The sequence below is a fragment of the Stegodyphus dumicola genome, chromosome 5 (genome assembly GCF_044657685.1).
Source record: "Stegodyphus dumicola isolate Sdum_Otavi_A_Nest chromosome 5, ASM4465768v1".
Lineage (NCBI taxonomy): Eukaryota > Metazoa > Arthropoda > Arachnida > Araneae > Eresidae > Stegodyphus > Stegodyphus dumicola.
In genome coordinates, this window is record NC_140772.1 from 25,892,625 (window position 1) to 25,913,593 (window position 20,969).

Here is a 20,969-nt window from a genome sequence, read left to right on the forward strand (position 1 = left end):
CGGCCGGGAGGGTTGAAGCACACTAGCATATTACATTACATTACCATGGGTCTACAGCCATTCAAGAAGTATTCAAGCTACAATTCGTTCTGTATGCCTTCATTCATTCCATTCATGTTTCCAAAATGCAATTTAAATTTTATCAGTCAATCACTTTGAATGGGAAATAAGAAATCAACCCTTTTTCTAAGAGTATTGTTCATGTAAATTGAGCATGCAATGTTTATCAATCATTTTAAAGACTAAACCAGTGATTGAAATTCCTTCTAAAAACGCAAGTGATGGGAATGAAGTTATTCCTGTTTTTTTTTCTCATGACCGTTCCAAAATCGTCTCTTTAAAGCCGCAAGTCTTCTTTATTGAGTTTCTTACTTCATATGTGTTGACTCTCGTTAAGCAGGAGGATCCGACTCTTTCGTTAAGCTGATCATTTTTATAACATGAAACATCTGACTGAAAGCAAATGAGGCACTAGATTTTGGTTGATGTCATTGAATAGATATTACTACAAAGGGTACACGGTAAGTCCCAGTGTAATTTTAACAAAATAGCTCTTTGTACTTCCTTGTACGAAGTAAAAAGGAAGTATTGGAATCGCGAAAAGTTTCAGGCAGCATATTTCAACGAAAATATCCATTTTGACCGCTATCGAATGCAATTTAACGATGTTTTTGCGTGATATCTGTACGTAAGGACAGAATAAAAGACTCGTTTCCTTCAAAAAAATTATAAAACTGCTTTCGTGGCGTCAGTACGAACGTATGTACCTACGTGCGTACGTACGTATCTCGCATAACTCAAAAACGAGTAATCTCACAACGTTGAAATTTTGTATATAGGACTGCTATAACATGTAGATGTGCACCTCGTATTTTGGTTGCAATTGGCCGCACCAAACGTATATAAATATATTTATATATATATCCACTCTGTTACCCGGCTCAGTGATCTCAGTTTCTTTACACTTATATGCTTGTAAATTGTACATTTTTTGCTTTAAAAATGATTGAATTATGTTGTTTTTATCTTCCGGTTAAGAATTTTATGCCTTTAGTAAATCTGTGTGCAATATTTTTAGAATTATCAGCAATTTTAAAGTTGTTTAATTGCCGCTAAGCCTGTTTTTAATGGCGGCCATTGATGTTTGCATTTGAAACAGGAGACTAGTGGATTTGTTGCCAATCTAGAGAAACTTAGCTTCGCAACAACAAAGATAACGCCTTCATTTATTATTTAAATCATGCTTAATCCTTTCTGGAATTTTTTCGAGGAAATAAGCGTTTAAGATTTACTTCGTAATTTTTAATATAGATATTTTGAGTTTTTATGTATTTTTGCCTTCTCGCGAAGTGAGAAATGAATTAATTGAATGAGAAATACTCAATCGTCTGTGAAAAACGGTTTCATTTTTGTCTTGTTTGTTTAATTTTTTTATACATCATTCTAGCTTTATTATAGTGTTTGAATAGAACATGTGGCAACAATTAGATAATTCTATTCTTTAAATGATATAAATTTTGTGCATTATGAGTTATAATATGAACGAAATATAATACTGAAGTGGAGTCATCACTTTTGCGCAGCACAAAAAGTGAGAATTTTAGCTGATTTTCGAGTTTTAATAAGTCAAATTGTTTTTGTCATACATATATGAAATTTTCAGTGTGTCATCTTTATAAATAGATGATTATCTTTCTTTATTTATTTTACTTAATAGTGTATAAGAATTTGTTTTATAAAGAAAAAACTAACAGTATTTTCCAAAAATTTAAAATTTGTACTGAAGCACTGCGCGCAAACTGACAGTAATACAAATTTAGTTACAGTAATAATTTTTAAGTGAGTCTAGCGCCAGAGTGTCGCTATGGTAAACAAATACTAGAGTGAATTTTAAAGAATGCATTTATTCTATTGTGGTTCATGCGCTGTCGGCTAAGTAGATTTAATTCAATCCAATACGTTTAAATGAAATGCAAGAAAAAATGCGTATGATTTAATATTCTATACAAGGAAGTCATGTGGTGTGCACATCAGATTTTTTTTTATTCATTGTGTTGTTTGTCGAACGAGACATTTATTTGTAATTAAAAGGTCATGCCAGTTAAAAAACGTATTACATTTCATTACTTATCTATATTTTTATAAAATACGTACATTAGAATTACTATGAGAATTTTTATCTCTACAGAAGGAAGGAAAATATAAAAAGATTTTACAAGATATAGGAATGACAGAGGTTGTTTGCCTACTTTTTAGACGATTTTCATTATATTTACAGAAATATTTTGCATAAAGCTTTTCTGATTTAAATGTTCCATTTGGTAACCGTTATTTTTCACTACCTTTCTACATCGTAATTTCCAAAACACTACAGACTTTTCTTTATTAGAGGAAGAGGTATCACATTCCTCTTGAACAGCTTTTCAAAGTCCAAGTAGGGCTGTACGTCAACGTCTGGACAATCCACTTTTTAAAAGTCCAAAAGCCCGAAAAGTCTGGGAATTTAGTAGAAGATTTGATAGAGATATGAGTGCAGCGTATGGTCTTGATGTGTGTGTGTGTATTTAATTACGGCAAAGCCTCTAGGGCTATCTGCCTAAGGGGAGGAGTGCCTTCGTGGAGGACTTTCTAAGGGAACCTGGCTCGTATACACGTTACACATGGGAAAAACCACGAAAACACCCATGCAGCCAGCCCGTTCGCGGGATTCGAACCTCGGACCGAACTACCAGTGTTCAGCGACTTAACCGCTCGCCGCTGGTAGGCTCGTATGGTCTTGAAACCTGCTTCATTTTAACTTTTTTTTCCCAGAAAATTAATGGTAGATCTTGACTTGTAGGTGTTTGCTTTGTCTTGATGCCGTTCTATTGATCGATGGCACTTGGGTACTGAGAAGGTATTTCATATTTTAAATTTGGGTATAAAATTTGTTTCTGATGATATGTGGAGTCGACGTTAACAGTTTTCTGCATTGTCTTTAATTTTTATTTGTCGTTATATCAAAAACCAACAACAATCATAAATCCCTTTGAAAAACTTTCTTCAGATGTTTTGAATCATGTTCTAAGAAATTTTTCGCTTTAACCCGCGGGAAAGTGCGTGGGGTGTATCATACCCCAACCCTACATAAAAAGTGGAATATTCTTAACTTGTGAACCTGAAATTCTGTGCTGTATTCAGTAGCTGAGTTTCTAGTTGTGGTTTGACGTTTAGAACCGCTTTTTCTTTGCCTGCGTGTTTTAGAAAAAGATTTATCGGTATTTTGTTGGAACCTGTGGTATAACACACCCCATGCGCCTGTCCGCGTAAGTGTTTTTCTGACTGAATATTTAGTTGAGAAATTTATTTCTGGAGTGTAGCAGTAAATATTTCTACTCGCAAGTGATTTTAAAGTACTTGAAATTAAATTCTTAAAAATTTCTAACTGCATTATGATAAAAAGAATGACTCCCTATGAATTGGAGATGCAACGCCTGTGAGATTTACTACAAATATTTGAAAGCGATGAAGATTGCATTTCGGAAACTGAAGATGAAACTAGGAATATTTTCTACACTGTTTTGGTTTCGATAAGATAAAACATTAATTCCTAATGTTCCTAAAAAAAGGTAAATTTGTTCTTATGCTTATATAACGATTATATAACATTATATAACGATCATACTATAGATGATACTATTGGACAAAATAAAACGTCAGGAATTATATGTTTTTATAATATGACTAAAGGAGTAGTGGATATGGGGGATGAAATGTCAGCCAATTATTCAATTGCCAGAATAATCCGGAGGTGGCCAATGGTAATTTTCTTTCCTGCACTGAAGGTTGCTGTAATAAATGCTTGAATTATATTACATTCAACCTCTAATCCACCGACCAGAAACAGAAGTCTGTTTTTGAAGGACTTAGCATTATAATTAATGAAAAAAAGTATTGAACAAAGAATCAGAGATTAATACTTTACCAAGAAACTGACGAACTGCATGCAAAACAAAAGCAGAACTTTCGACGAAGAATTAAAACGAATACATGTGTGTATTGATCGAGAGTACGGCAAAGCACACTAGGGCTATCTAAGGGGAGGGATGCCTTTCGTGGAGGACTTTCGAAGGGAAACTGGCTCGTATACACGTTACACATGGGGAAAACCACGAAAACGCCCATGCAGCCAGCCCGTTCGCGGGATTCGAACCTCGGACCGAACTAGCAGTGTTCAGCGATTTTACCGCTCGGCCGCTGGTGGGCCCCAAAACGAATACATGAAATTTGAAACAACTAAGTGTGAAAGATGTGATAAATTGCCCTCGCACCAAGGACAGAAGAACGTGAATGCAATGTTTAAAATGTGAAAACATTCTGTGCCAAGAACACATGAATGTGTTTGAATTCACACTTTGAACACTTCACACTTTGAACGAAATACTCATGTATTTCGTTCAAAGTGTGAAGAAATAAAATAAGCATTGTGTATTAGAGATGCAATGAAACTTAGAGGCATGATGTTCATTTTTTTATTAATCTTAACTCTAAGCTTATTTTGGAAATTAAGTTTTTGAAACCCAATTATTATTCACGTGTTTATAATACACGAGAACAAGAAAAACAGCTTTAAAACTAACCAAAACTATTTTTATCGTATTTTAAATATTGGGGTATGTGATACCCCACGCGGCCAGTCTAGTAACTTTTCTCGGTGCGCCGGGTTAATGATAATAAATGAATCTCTTTTTATTGCAATCATTTAAATATATCCAAGACTCATCTACAGTGGCAACATTTTCCCTTTTTTTTTTTTTTTTTTCGAATAATAGTTTCTCATAGAGAATTCTGCAGCGCGTTCCGCTTTCGGCGATATGTCGTGGAGAAAGACGATGCTTATTAGGTTTTCTCCTTTTTAAGATTCAAATCAGCATTAATCACTTTGTTTACAGTTAATATTGAGAATTTTAATGATTATTCAGCTGCTCTTTGACTTCATAGATTTTTTATCATTAAAATTCTCGCCTTTGCAACATTCAAAATATTCCATTTTTTTTCCTGGCCCACCAGCGGCCGAGTGGTAAAGTCGCTGAACACTGGTAGTTCGGTTCGAGGTTCGAATTCCGCGAACGGGCTGGCTGCATGGGCGTTTTCGTGGTTTACCCCATGTATATGAGACAGTTTTCCTTAAAAAGTCCTCAGCGAAGGCATCCCACCCCTTAGGCAGATAGCCTTAGAGTGCTTTGCCATAATTAAATACACCAACATCGTTTTTTCCTTATATATGTATTTCGAACAAATTTTTCTCCTTGAAGCCAAACTCTGACATTTTTTTTTTCCCTTTCCTATTGTGATTATTATTTGTCATTGCTTTAGATACCGAAAACTCCTGGCTTTCACAGATTTTTTTTTATAACTAAATACGAATAATTTTCTTCGGAAATAACACATACACAGCCTTCTGTGCATTGCTTCTTTAGAAGTGCCATTTTGCACGAAAACAAAATTTTCAAGTATCTAACTCTAATTTACACCTTGGAAAATATAGTTGAAGTTAAATAAATACAATTAAAAAACTTATTTATTTACTATCTTACAGAAATAAAGGGCAACAATTTCTCTCTTATAATAAAAATCATTAATAATTATGTTATCGCTATGCAAATGGTTTTCAATATTCTTCGAACAAAATATTGTTTCCTATTAATAAAATCGAGGTTATAAGATACTGGAAATGTAATAAAGTACTTAAAATGTTTGTCTACGCAATTTACACAAATGATTTAGTTAGCAGACACACGCACGCACTGTACTTTGACAAACATTTACTTTTTCCCCCTTACATTGGTTAATTTGGCATCGTTTACGCTTATTTGCAAAAGATTCATCTATGGCCTTCTCATGGAAGCAAGAGCGTTGTTCTTAGGACATGCAGTTTTTTCGTAGCTACTCCACCATGCCTCGAATAAATCAGGATGTCTAACGTTTGCACTACCAGTAGTCAAATTATAGATGATTCATCACTATTACAGATAAATCAAAGATGGTAAAAATACGTGTACTAGCCAACATCGGTTTTCAAGACTTGACGAAGTATTTTGGGGCCATTTGATCAAAAATATATTTGGTTGCTTTTTAAAAACTCACAGTCTCGATTTTTTTCTCTCATTCGATGGAAGTTCCAGATCTGGTCGAGGTAAATTCACAAGCAGAATACTTTTCTTTTTGTCCCTGATATGACGTGAGAGACGTATTATCATGCTTGACAATTTTAATTTGAATATAATTCGTTTTGGTATTCTCGTATGAAAGACAGAGATCTTTTTTGTACGATTAACTATGATAACGTAATTAATTCCTTTATTTCTCATTTTTTAAATATTCAAAGAAGCAAAGAAATTGCCCGTAGGAGTAACATTTCTTCCGCCGTTATAAAATGGCTCAAGCAACCGATAACGGCATACTTCCCAACACTTTCTTCAATTTACCCCCTTTCATCCTTTCCCGAAAAAAGGATACCAGGTTACTTTGCTTTTACATCAGGTTAAAAGCCAAACTTTTATTCCGGATTTATCGAATTTTCACAGCATACGCTGGATATAGAGCATCCTGCGTTTGTACGGAACAATTGTTCGGCAATTGTAATACTTTGTCCTGCTCTATAACATAATAAAAAATCTGATGTGTACACTACATGACTTCCTTGTACGGAATATTAAATTATACGCATTTTTTCTTGCATTTCATTTAAACTCATTGGATTGAATTAAATCTACTTCGCCGACAGCGCATAAACCACAATAGAATAAATGCATTCTTTAAAATTCACTCTAGTATTTGCTTAGCATAGCGACACTCTGGAGCTATATTCACTTAACAGTATCATATTTCGTTCATATTATAACTCATAATCACAAAATTTATATCATTTAAAGAAGAGAATTATCTAATCGTTGCCACATGTCCTAATCAAATACTATAATGATGTATAAAATGATGTATAAAAGATGAATAATGTATAAAAGAATGATGTATAAAAGAAATTAAACAAACAAAACAAAAAAGAAACAGGTTTTTCACAGACGATTCAGTATTTCTCATTCAATTAATTCAGTTCTCACTTCGCGGGAAGGCAAAAATACATAAAAACTCAAAATATCTATATTAAAATTTACGAAGTAAATCTTAAACACTTATTTCCTCGAAAAAATTCCAGAAAGGATTAAGCACGATTTAATTGGCAATAATAAATGAAGGCGTTATCTTTGTTGTTGCGAAGCTAAATTTCTCTAGATTGGCAACAAATCCACTAGTCTGCTGTTTCAAATGCAAATATCAATGGCCGCCGTCAGAAAAAAGGCTTAGCGGCACTTAAACAACTTTAAAATTGTTGATAATTCTAAAAATATTGCACACAGATTTACTAAAGGCATAAAAACCTTAACCGGAAGATAAAAACCACATAATTCAATCATTTTTAAAGCAAAAAATGTACAATTTACAGATATATAAGAGTAAAGAAACTGAGATCACTGAGCCGGGTAACAGAGTGGATATATATATAAATACATTTATATACGTTTGGTGCGGCCGATTGCAACCAAAATACGAGGTGCACATCTACATGTTATAGCAGTTCTATATACAAAATTTCAACGTTCTGAGGCTACTCGTTTTTGAGTTATGCGAGATGCGTACGTACGCACGTACGTACATGCGTTCGTACAGACGCCACAAAAAAATTCTCTTCAGAATTAATTTTAAAGCAGTTTTATAGTTTTTTTTTTTTTTTTGGAGGAAACGAGACTTTTATTCTGTCCTTACGTACAGATATCACGCAAAAACATCGTTAAATTGTATTCGATAGCGGTCAAAATGGATATTTTCGTTGAAATATGCTGCCTGAAACTTTTCGCGATTACAATACATCCTTTTTACTTCGTACAAGGAAATAAAAATTATCAATAAAAGCATTTCGTACCTTTAAAGCAAGAACAAATAAGATAGCACAAAAGCGCACATATTTCATTACTTCCAAGAATCTGTACCTAGACACTGTCATACTGAAGATATTTGGGTTCCAAGATTCGAACCATAAACTCAAAACAGAACATCCTTTGCCAACCAAAACGTCACGAATATATAACTTAGAACTAAAAGCGGCTAATCTTTGGAATATGGTAACTGGTAGTTTGGCGACATTTTGGTAAGGCGATAAAGGTTACTAGCTAGGACTTTAGCAATAATCTGAGTACAAAGTTCCAGTCACAGATTATTTTGTGGTGACTTTTATAATGGATAATTTAGGGAAAAGAAAATTAATGTAATTTCGGTACTTACGTATTATCGCAACCAGGTTGGCGCGATTTGTAAGTTTGAGTAAAAAAGTATGAATAGAAAGAAAATGTACATTTATTAATTACAGATAATTTTAATACAGTTTTTTTATATTATTTTGTTTTAAAATATAAAATAGAAATTAAACCCTTCCGGTTTCGAATTTGAATAAGTTGCAGAATTATTTTTTCGGCGGAAATCTTTTGGTTATTGCTTTTAGCACTCATTGAAAACCGTCTTCGCCATTAACAGCTTGAGCTTGGCGCCATATAAATTGGATAAGGTATGAGTCAAGATGATGACGGGCTGTTCCTCTCTGTTTTTTGTTTTTGTTCCTCTCTGTTAATTGGGGTTACCTCTTTACACCAACAATAAATGAAGCATACCGCTGTCACAAATGAAATTCGGCTACCTTCAAACCAATTTCCAGTTCTCACACCCAAATGTTGATTGCACTCTTCGACGTTACATTTCCAAAAGATTTGCTTTCCAAAATACAGTTTCATTTTATGAGAATTTTTACAAGTATATTCGTTCGGTATAATTCCATATCCCTGCAACAATTCAACAGCATCTTTTTTGCTCGCAGGCAGATCCCAAATACCCATAGTTCCCATAGTATTTCAGGGCATTCAATCTAACCAGTAAGAAAAATAATTTCATTACGAAAAACTACATATAACACGTAGGGTTGCCGTAAGTAGGGTTGCCAAATTTGGCGATTTATGCGAATTTTGGTCTGGTTGCGTTAATACGTAAGTACCGTAATTTCTTGCATATTTTATTTATTTTATACGTGCAAATGTTCATCCTTGGAAAGGTACATGCAAGCTCTTCTAGTCTAAGCTGAAGATATAAAAGCTTCCATAGTATACATACTTTTTAGCAATCAGGTAATCTCATATATGTCCTTTTTACCTACTTCAAAGATTCACAAAATTTTCCTGCATTTTCTTTCAAATTTTTCTATTTTATGAGAAAAATTATTTACATGTTTCATATATAAATTTGCCCTGTAAAAATAAATTTCTGTGCACGTTTGTTCCACTACTTTCCGGAAACTTCCGATCGTGATTTTAGATAATAAGCACTTAAAAACAATTTCGCACCTAATCTTCGTCATGATTAAGCACTTTTGTTCCATAAAATTTCTAGCATAAGCGTAATTCGGCTAGCAGATTGTTGGAAAAAATGTTGAGTAAAAACAAAAACCTGCCTTTACTTCGTGAAAACAAAATGGCGTCCAAAAAAAAAAAAAAAAACTAGCAGGTTGCTGTAGCAGGGTTGGTCGCCAAATTTTCGCCAAAAAATCGCCGAGTTACAATAATCCGAAGATTCACCCTAAAAGTGTCTATCACCTCAAGTCACAAGCTTCAATTTAGATTTGCTTTTGTGCATTGTTGTATAGGGCGCTGTATTTTTTCACTAATAAAACGTTTTTGTTTTTATCAATCTTCTGTTCTGTTAGATCAAGTAACTCGCCAACCTGTTTCTCGCAAAACGTTTTGAAGAGGAAGTCTTCCAACTGAATTTGTTGAAATGATTTGCTTTTTCTGCACTGTGCTATCATTTGTTACTTGGTTGATTTTCTTGATTTTCGAAACATCTGTCTTGTTATCTTAATGGACTATGGCTTGTTGCGTGCCTTTGTCGTTTTTGAATTCTAGACCTTCGGAACTTCCTTTCGTTAGAATTTTATTTTTTGAATCTATTTGATATGGAAATGATAAAGAACTGCCTTGTCCTTCCTCAGAACCGGCACTTTTGAAGTAATAACAGAAATAGCACTTGTTGAATCGGATTCTCTTGCCGTAGCTGGACTAAGCTGATCCTTATCAAATGAAATTGAGTAAATTTCTGTATTGTATTCTTCACGAGAAATAATTTTCTAAGCAGAATTGTCATTGGATTATACAGTAAGACCCCGCTTAACGCTGTTTCGTTTAGCGCTGTTTCGGTTTAGCGCTCTTTTATTTCAACCCGGAGATTCTCCGAAATTGTGCGCAGCGCTAGGTGTTGGTGTATTTAATTATGGCAAAGCACACTAGGGCTATCTGCCTAAGGGGAGGGATGCCTTTCGTGGAGGACTTTCTAAGGGAAACTGGCTCGTATACACGTTACACATGGGGAAAACCACGAAAACGCCCATGCAGCCAGCCCGTTCGCGGGATTCGAACCTCGGACCGAACTACCAGTGTTCAGCGACTTTACCGCTCGGCCGCTGGTGGGCCGCGCAGCGCTAGGTTTCCAAATAACATATCCGAAACAGTGTAGTTGTGTTTCTTGCTTTGTGGACGCATTATTATCATTTGAAACATTTGTTGACATTATTGTAAGTTTAAATTTGTATAATACTATAACGATTAATACAGTGACAAATATTATGATCTTTAGTTTTTATCATGGGTGATAATAAAAAACAAGAAAAGAAAGCAACCAGTAAGAGCATTTCACTGGAAATTCAAATGCAAGTGATTAGAAGATTAGATTATGGTGAACGTCAATCTCAAATTAGCGCTGCATTGATTTTGGCAACTTCAACAATAAGGACAATTCTTAAGAATAAAGAAAAAATACTGTCATCGGCAACTGCAACTACGTCAAGCTCTGCAACTAGAATTACCCGTTCTAGAAATAACATTATAGAGGACATGGAAAAACGACTGTCTATACGGATTGACGACGAAATTGAACGCAATATGCCATTAAGCCAATCTATCATAATGCCTTCTTGACAAAAAGGCAGAAAATTGGAAACCCAGAATAGACTGAATGATCTGACTGAGAATTTTATTTGTTTTTAAAAGTATATGCTTTTATATTGTTTTTTTTTTGTAAGAAATAAATGTTTGATTTTATTTTTATTAAAAAACATTATTAAATTTAATGCCTAACCATTTTTTATCCGTCTTCCCCTAACCCCATTATTTACATGTTAAGACAGCCTCGCTTAGCGCTGTTTCGCATTACGCTCTACTTCGATGGAACGTATTCCCCGCGTTAAGCGGGGTCTTACTGTATTTATAAACTTTTTACTAGTTCTTCTTCTGACGGACACTTCTTCCTAACGGCTGCATGCGAGACAGTAGAGAAAAATTTACAGATTATCTAAAGTGGTCAGAAGATATGAACAACTGCAAGCGAAGTTTTCTAGTAAGTTTTTCGCCTTGTTCTATGGAACACAGAACAAGGCGAAAAACTTTCTCAACATTCAAACAGACAAGACGCACTTCGAACAATGCCACTTTAGAAAGGAAAGTCTTTTCTGCTATTCCAAACAGTTGTCGAATAACATCTGGATTCAAACACGGCCTAAATAAGTAAATAACACGGCCTAAGTAAATCGGCAAGTCAGCTATACTATCATTTAGAAGATGTCATAGAGGAATTTCCAACGCTCCCAGAACCAAAATTTATGTGAATGCTTATGATATGTTTATTATGATTTGTGTTTTTCTCACCATTTTGGCTCTAGAGACTATCTGATTACTCCCATCACATCATTCGAAACCACCAAATGTTCTACAAGGGGTAAAGCCTTCGGCCTAGGCACCCTGGTGTCTCAAACACCGTTCCACTGAGGAAGGAATTTCTAGCTGGTTTCTAATATTACGGACACCAATGAGGGTAATTATAACGATTTGTTTTTATAATTGATGATAATATCGAGAAAGCGTGGGAAAACACTGTCTACGATATGTTACCACTAAAATGCGGAAATCAGATTCAGAAGTCAAACAACAAAAATCAGCGTTAATTCACAAAATTTTCACAGGACTAGTTTCGATGGTTTTACCGAACCATCATCTTCAGCTGCAAAACCGCAAATGAACAAGATAGGAAATAATGTTTAGATAAGATAAGAAAGCCTGGACAAGAATAAGCAAGTGGCGCCATCTGTTGGCGAAACCAGAACTAAAACATAATTTCTCTAAAAACCGAAGGCAAATTTGGATTGGAATTAGGATCGTTAACTAGAACAGAAAGATTTTTATGAATGTGAAATGCCTCTAGAAAATCCAGTTCTCCAATGGAAGATGTTTTTTGAATAATTTTGGCAGCAAAAAAATTGAAAGTGTGATTTTCGGACCAACAATGTTGAGCAACAGAAGACTTCTGTGTTTCCTTTTTTCTAACATATGCCTCATGTTCTTTGACGCGAAATTTTAAGGCTCTCTTAGTTTGGCCAATGTAAATTAAACCGCACTGGCAAGGAATCCTATAAATACCCCAGGAATTCATATCCGGAATGGGGTCCTTGAGTATAGAAGTTGGAATTTTATTGATGGGAGAGTAAACAACCCGAAAGTTAAATTCCTGCAAAAACTAAGAGAGCCCTAAAATTTCGCGTCAAAGAACATGAGGCATATGTTAGAAAAAAGGAAACACAGAAGTCTGCTGTTGCTCAACATTGTTGGTCCGAAAATCACACTTTCAATTTTTCTGCTGCCAAAATTATTCAAAAAACATCTTCCATTGGAGAACTGGATTTTCTAGAGGCATTTCACATTCATAAAAATCTTTCTGTTCTAGTTAACGATCCTAATTCCAATCCAAATTTGCCTTCGGCTTTTAGAGAAATTATGTTTTAGTTCTGGTTTCGCCAACAGATGGCGCCACTTGCTTATTCTTGTCCAGGCTTTCTTATCTTATCTAAACATTATTTCCTATCTTGTTCATTTGCGGTTTTGCAGCTGAAGATGATGGTTCGGTAAAACCATCGAAACTAGTCCTGTGAAAATTTTGTGAATTAACGCTGATTTTTGTTGTTTGACTTCTGAATCAGTATTTATTCGGCGTGTTATTGTGTCTTAATGCGGAAATCAGTTATGCAGATTATCTAGGTAATCTGCAGATTAACTATGGTGATCCGTTAAAATACGGAAAATAGTTTCATCTCTCAAATTACCTAGATAACCTGCAAATTGCCCATATAGTCTGCACATTACCTACTAGGCACTCTTCAAAGTGAAAATAAGATCGTTTCTGGAACAAAAACAACGTTTCTGTGCTCTTAAATTGGCCGCCATTTTAAAATTGTTGATCTTGCAGGGTTTCAGAAAATATTTCTGCAAATCTAAATCTACCACGAACTGGTGTGCTTATCGCATTCTAATTATTATCTAATTAAAAGTCTCACCAATCTTTAAATTGCACTGATAATTTTATCATGTATTTTGCAAATTCATTTCCTAATTGTAATAACATTTCAAACCATTTAACATTCAATTATTCTTTGTATTATAGGTTTTTAATTGACTGATGATTGATTCTAACAAATAATGTTTTGATTGTTTTGCTTATTGTTTGATTGTATAGACATGATATTTTAGATATCAAAAAATAAATAAGTAACTTTAGGCTAATTAAAGTATACAGAAGAAACGTTGCTACTATTCTAAGAAAGATTTTAGTTTCAATTTAACGAGCATCTAGTAGGCAATGTACAAATTAGCGAGAGCCTAGTAGGTAATGTGCAAAGTGGAGAGAGAGAGAAAGGAAATGAGAGAACTTTTAAAATTTAGTCAGTATGCGAAATATGGGATTTCTTCTCCTGTTTTAGCTATTTGATATCGTATATAAATTGCATTTAAAATTAATTTAGATGTATTTTAAATAATTACTGTGTTTAATGCTTATTCCAACAAAATTTTCAATAATGCTGTAGTCAGGAACTTAATCACTCTTTCTGTTAGAAATATTTTCTGAGCTGAATATATATGTATTATATACAAAAACACTTGCCAGTTTAAAAGTGAAAAACAATTGTTTTTCCAACTTCACTTAGTAATTAAATTAATCAATTTATACATATAAACAGAGTTTATTGATAGTTGCAGTCATATTTAATTACATTTCTCTTCTTTTACACTGGTTTTTAACAAATTACTGAAACAATTAAGAAGAAAAAAAATAAAAACAGACACTGGGGTGTGGCATTTAAAGGGCTGTCAAATTTTAAAATGCTTTTTTATACCATTTATTATCGTCAGATCATTTCAAAATTTCTCTTCAGTGTAGTAACGTATTTTTTTTTTTAAGCCAAATTTAGAATTCGGTAATTTCACAGATTTTAGTGTACCAAGTGCCCTTAAAACGCTTCCGAAATTTAAACGGTTCTAAATAAATTCTAGATTTTAAATTGGAATTGATGAGGGTTTCATAACGTATAATTTACAACATTTTTATCGTTAATTGTTGTGACTTTTAACCTTGGTAGAGGGTTTTTGTAATTGTATATCCGCTTAGAAAGACATTCAGATATAGTTCTCATCTGTAATTTTTAGTCTGAAAACTCAGGACTTGATGAAACGATGCAGTTAAATCAGTGCTTTAAAGAATTTTGAAAAATCAACAAGTTTTTTTTTCCCCTTTATTACAATTATCTTACTCAAAATTCTTAACTAGTAAATTATGTTTCAAAATTTACTTTTTTTCTTAAATTTTCTTCTTTTGAAATTCCTTATGATTTCTATAAAAATTTTAATATTTTTCCTTAAACAGAGAATAAATTACGCGCATCTTTGAAATTTGACTTAAATCAGTATCCTATATTTTCAAATTAAGTCATTTTTTCTGCTCACAAATCATACTCTATTTAACTATAAATCACGTTACTTAGTACGTCACATACAACATTTAATTAATAACAAATGGTAAAATGAATTAGGAAATTTTCAATGGAATATGATTAAGTAATATGGATTAGTGGAAAATGATTGAGAAACATGTCTAAGAAATTCCGTGGAATATGATTAAATAATTAAATGTTCCTTCTGTTCTTAAAATGAATAGTCATTTCACCCTAAACTTTTACAGATTTTATATGCTCGAAAGTTTCCTTCCTGCTTTTACTGCTGGAACTTGAGAAAAATCACCTCCTTAGCATAAGTTCTACTTGGTATTCACCGTAAAAATAAACGTAAAAAATGATATTTTGTCAAGTTGCCATAAAATGACGTCCTGCAATAAAACTAGAAGTTATAGCGTCAATAACCGCATGCAATATATACACGCTTCATATAACCCACATTTGCACCAACAATAAATAACGGTAAATCCGATAGATGGCAGCACTTGCAAAAGAACGTGAGGATTTGGAAATCAAAACTGAGACTCCTTTGTTTGCTTTACTTTGCTTTAAAAATTGTCTTAATACTTACTTTACAGAAGTGAAGAGTCAGTACTTTTGTTAAGGTTCACTATCGGAGTTTTCATAATAAAGTCTTGAATCCACAGCTGATATTTAACAACCGTTACGTATTAAGTTAGACATTTACTTTTGTTTACTTACCGATCATTCTGAGGTATCAAACAATGCATTGAAATGAAAAATATTTCGCAGTCCAAGCCTTTGGTAAACTTCACACTAAGACCAAAATTGAGGAACACTAATTAGTAATTATTTATTTACGGCCTGTTAAATTAAATGCATTTTTTGCTGCACTTCGTTTAAACTCATTTTCAATTGTTTCTGACTTAATTAACCGAAGTTTCATGGCAAGATAAAAATGGCATCGAAAGTAGCAAATTTTAAAATTAAATATACCTTCAATGTTAGTCAAACGGGAGTCCAACTGGATTTGAGGAAGGTCAAAATGAATATTTCTTTTGAAATATTGTACCCGACATTTTTCATGATTATAATAATTTCGTACACGGAAGTTAAAAAGCATGAAAGCTAACATATAATTACCATTTTGTTCTTCGTTAATTCTTAAAGCCTAACTACTTCTCAGTTCTTTAAAAATCCACTACGATTTTAACGAACGTGTATTCAAAATGAAATTCTGTGGAATCAGTTTGAAACATTTGCTTTCAGATTTGGTTACCAAATAACAATAATAATAATAATAATAATGGTATGAATAATAATAATAACAACCAAAAAAATACGAAAAATCTGAAAGCTTTCAGATCTTACATTACGCCCAAAGGAGCGTTTTTTTAACGTTTTGTGTGTTACCTTTATTTATTAAATATCATGTTTTTCGCACTTAAACCATAAAATTCAGTTCAACAGCAATATCGAAAAATAATTTTAAAAGGAGTGTATGTTTAGAATTTCCAATAAAAATTCTCGCGCGTTGGAAATAAAAATGTTTTTTCTGTACAATTTTACCATGGCTCGCTTTGAAATCCGTGAGTTTGTTAATCAAAAATTCGTTAAAATTTTACAAAATATGAAATCGATCATAAAACAAATTCCAAATTTGGGCTTCCACATGCCAAAATTCGTAGAAGGATTACGTCATTCAAAATTCAATGGCTCTATGTACTGTTATTTGATCACTATGCGAGAAATATACAAACATTTATGCAGATTTTTCATTATTTTATTTTTTCAAATATAATGCAAGACTCTAACATTTGGTGGCAACAGTTTGAAAAGGGAAACGGACATTTATAGTGATTCAACGCAAAATCACAAAATGAAAACAATAGTCCTTCAGGGCCAAAGCCCCTTTGGACTAAAAATTTTTTTCAGGTTCGCACAGAAATCGCAGCAAATCAAATAATATATGAAAAGCCACAACACGATTATTGATAAGCTCAGGATTTAAAATAATATATATATATATATATATATATATATATATATATATATATATATATTTCTCTCCGTATAGTGCTCGTCTATTTTGTTAAAATGGTTAACGTGTTACAGATATGAAATCGACAATAAAACAAATTCCAAATTAGGGCTTCCAATTCCAGATTAGATTATTAGGTTCCAATTCCCGATTCCAATTAGAGCTTCCAGATTCCGGAAATTAGGGCTTCCAGATTTAAATTAGCCATATGGATAACAATCGGTGAAAGATCACGTTATTCAAAATTGAATGGCTCTAGGTACCGTTGTTTTATCACAATGCGAGAAACATACATCCATTCATGCTGATTCTTCGTTATTCAATGTCTTTAAATATAACACAGGGCGATAATATTTGGAGGCAGCAATTTGAAAAGTGAAATGGACATTTATTGTTTTCGACGCAAAATGCCAAAACGAAATTAATAGCACTTCTGGGCTGAAACCCTTTGGGCTAACAATTGTTATTGTTGTTTCAAATTTGACACATTAATGTCAGCTATCAGCAAAGAGTAATTAACAAATAGGAATGACTCACACTGTCATGACATTTTATGACATATGGATATGCTGTAATGTTAAAATAAGTAATGTGAAAGATTATTTTATCTTTATTTTTATTTCATAAGAAGCCGAAATTTTCCGTGTGCGATTCATTTGTTTTTATGCTACGCTGTGATCATTGTTTATATCATCTGCATATTTTTTTTTTTTTTAATTTCTTAAAGAATTACGTTACTACACTGGTTATCATAAATTAAGGAAAAATCACGATTACTGAAAAAGTTACATGTAGAATTTAATGAAACTTACCCACAATATACAACACATAGTAAGGTATCAAATAACATAAAAAGAAATTACCAGACAAATATGGTAGTATAGAAATTAGCACATGTATAAAATGAACAAATACGAAGTTGTCAGTTTTCTATAGTACCTTCAATATGGAATAAGATCTCCTCTAGAAGCAATGCAGCACATACAGCGATGTGTGATGCTTTCAATTATGCGGTCTATCAGTTCCACAGGAAGCGAGAGCCATTTCTCTTGCAAAGCAGTTGCAAGCGCGACAAGGGTCTGAGGGGGCGGATTGAGAGCAGCTAGACGTCCCCTCCAAAAGCTTCCCAAACGTGCTCAATAGGATTCAAGTCCGGGGATCAGGCTGGCCACTCCATGCGCATAATTGTTTCCTGTTGAAGATAATCATCTACGATGCGAGCCCTGTATGGTCTTCCGTTCTCGTCCTGTAACAGGAAAGCATCACCTATTGCCCCGGCATATGGACGAACATAAACATCAAGGATATCATCGCTATAAATCTGAGCATTAACGGTTGCCCTTGGAAAGACATGGAGGTCTGTGCGTCCATCCAAAGAAATGTCACCCCAAACACAGACACTGCCCCTTCCGTATGTATCTATTTCACGGATGTTTGACGGATGATAACAGGTTTTAGGTTCTCTCCATATCAAATAACGCCTATTACCGCTTTCTAAACTAAACCTGGACTCATCCGTAAAGAGAAACGCCCTCCATTGATTAGGCGTCCAGTGGACATGTTGTCGTGCACATTGAAAACGGTCCTTCCTATGGCGTGACGTGAGCGGTACACAATGGCTGGTCGCCTCGCATACAGACCGCCTTCGTGAGTCCTTCTACGCGCAGTTGACGTTGACACGAACCTTCCGGTGGCTGCAGCAAGGGAGGATCTAAGAAGAGTCGGAGTAGCGGTTCTATTTCTGCGTGCACATAATATCAAATATCGGTCATTGGCGCTCTTCGTAGCAGTCGGCCGTCCTTGGCTGAACCTCCTAGATGCCGAATCTGTGGTTTGAAATTGCCTCCAAAATCACAGAAGGACTCACATTTAACCATCTGGCCACTTCTGTTTGACTTTGTCCTGCCTCTAGTCTCCCAATGGCTCTCCATTCCAGTTCTCCAGGCAAATGATGCCTGGAGGTCATTGTTACGAATTGGCTATCTCAGATTTCTAATGTCACTGTCACAGTGAAATATGTGGGCCTGCTCTCAAATATGGACTTTTATGCTCCTCGCAGATGACGTATTCCGAAAGCAACGCCACTAATTTGCATATCGCAGTTTTACTGAGCTACGCTTACTTGGCAAAATATCCAAATTTTACACGGTTTGGCTTATTTTTGAGCGAGTTATCGCTGTTTTTGTGATTTTTCCTTAATTTATGATAACCGGTGTATTAACAAAACAATAAAGTTTGTTCCGCTTTCAGTACAGATTTGCTTCTTAAGCTTTGTTTTGTGTTCCCACCGCAAAATAAAAGGAAAAAAATCAGAATTCTTAAAAATGTACAGAAACAAAATTTAGCAGGGGTAATTGGTTATTTTAGTGACACATACAAACATTTTATAAATCATTTACAGCGGTGGTATACAAAGGGGAATTAAATTATCGTGGCAATCTCCTCAGACAGATTTTCCAAATTAAAAATATGAACACTGACATCTCAAAGAAAGGGTATAAGCTAGTCCCTTTTCTTCGTTTACAATCAAACGAAACTGCGGGGATTTGAACTTTTATATAATGCTATCGAAACACAGAGAGGAAATTGTACGATTCTGCGTCTTCTTTCTTTAGTCTCACAGATGCTATTTTAGATTCGATATTTTTGTTATATATTATTATGCTGTTGTTACATAACATAATTATTTGTTTTTTAGTTTCTTTGTATTCAGTTCTTTCTTTTTTCCCAAATCATTTAAAATGAGTCACTGGAATACTTTTCTTCTAGTTCTTATTTTTTTCTTCTTTTATAAGATGTTTATTTCTCTGTGGAGATTTAAAAAAAAAATCTAATTATAGTTTGGTGAATTTGGTTAGATCAAGAATCGTTTCAGACATAATATGCCATTTTATTATTAATTTTTTTAATTTGTATTTTCTTTCTTTCTATTTTTGCAAATTACTGAAAGATAGTAGTAAAAATTTACAAAAATGATTTAAAATTGGAAAGCAGGTATCTTAGCCTAGATGAAAGAGGCTTTTAATGTATAAATCTCAACCAAACCCTGAAAAATCTGAGTTGAGAGAGATAGTTTTCTTCTTCCTCTTTTGATGAAAAGTCTGCACGATGTAAGATCGTACACTTTTCTCTATCATGCAAGTGACAAGATCTTAGTAGGTATCTTGGCGACTTCTCTTCACAGGCGTGAAGAATAGCAGCACAGAAGAAGAGTGTAAATAGCCCTTTTATTCTCAAACTCTTTAACAAGAGGGCGCGTGCCGCGCTCACAATAACACCGACTACTGCTGTGAGGAACTTAAGAATAATTCAAAATATTAAATAGTAGTGCTAGACAACGCAATTTACTTAACTCTTTCCACAGCCAATCCGCCCCACACGGCTCTACACTGAAACAACCAGAACCGCCCGAAAACGGCCGAGATTGTAATCTTGTTCCCTAATCCTAAGGTATGCAGTAGCAGGTGCAGTTTTCCCAAATGCATTGTATCAGTTTATTGCAGACAGCTTGTCCTAAGAGGTTTCTTATCTTTTGTTTGCTCGTGACATTTCGTTGTTGGTTCTTTCGTGGTACAGTGTGCTTTTAAGCTTTAAACAGCAGTAAAAGTGCAGTTTAAAAATTTAAGGATTGTATTTATGTTTAATCAATTTATTCCTTGCTATAAAAATAACGGAAATAAACAAAATCTAAGTCGTGATCATAACAAAGCCAGAAAGGCTTGTTGGTCTGACCTTCAGAATAGTTTTATAAAGAACGGGGTCAAAGGTTAATGGAACCTTTGTTACAAAGTACAAAGGATGTCATTCGAAATCTTCACACCTATTTTCTGCGTTAATGGACGGGGAGGGGAGGAAATTGCTGTGAAACTGGAAAAGTATTTCTGGTGGTTCGGTATTTTGAGGATACAGGTTAGCGAAGGGTCTGGATTTCAAAGAGTTAAAGCTAAGAGGCTGATTCAACAGCCTACATCGGCGATTGACATGGCCAGAATGCGTAGCAGTATCTAAGATTAACAGCTGGAGGAAAAAATAGCGAACGTGCGCTACACTAGCGAAATC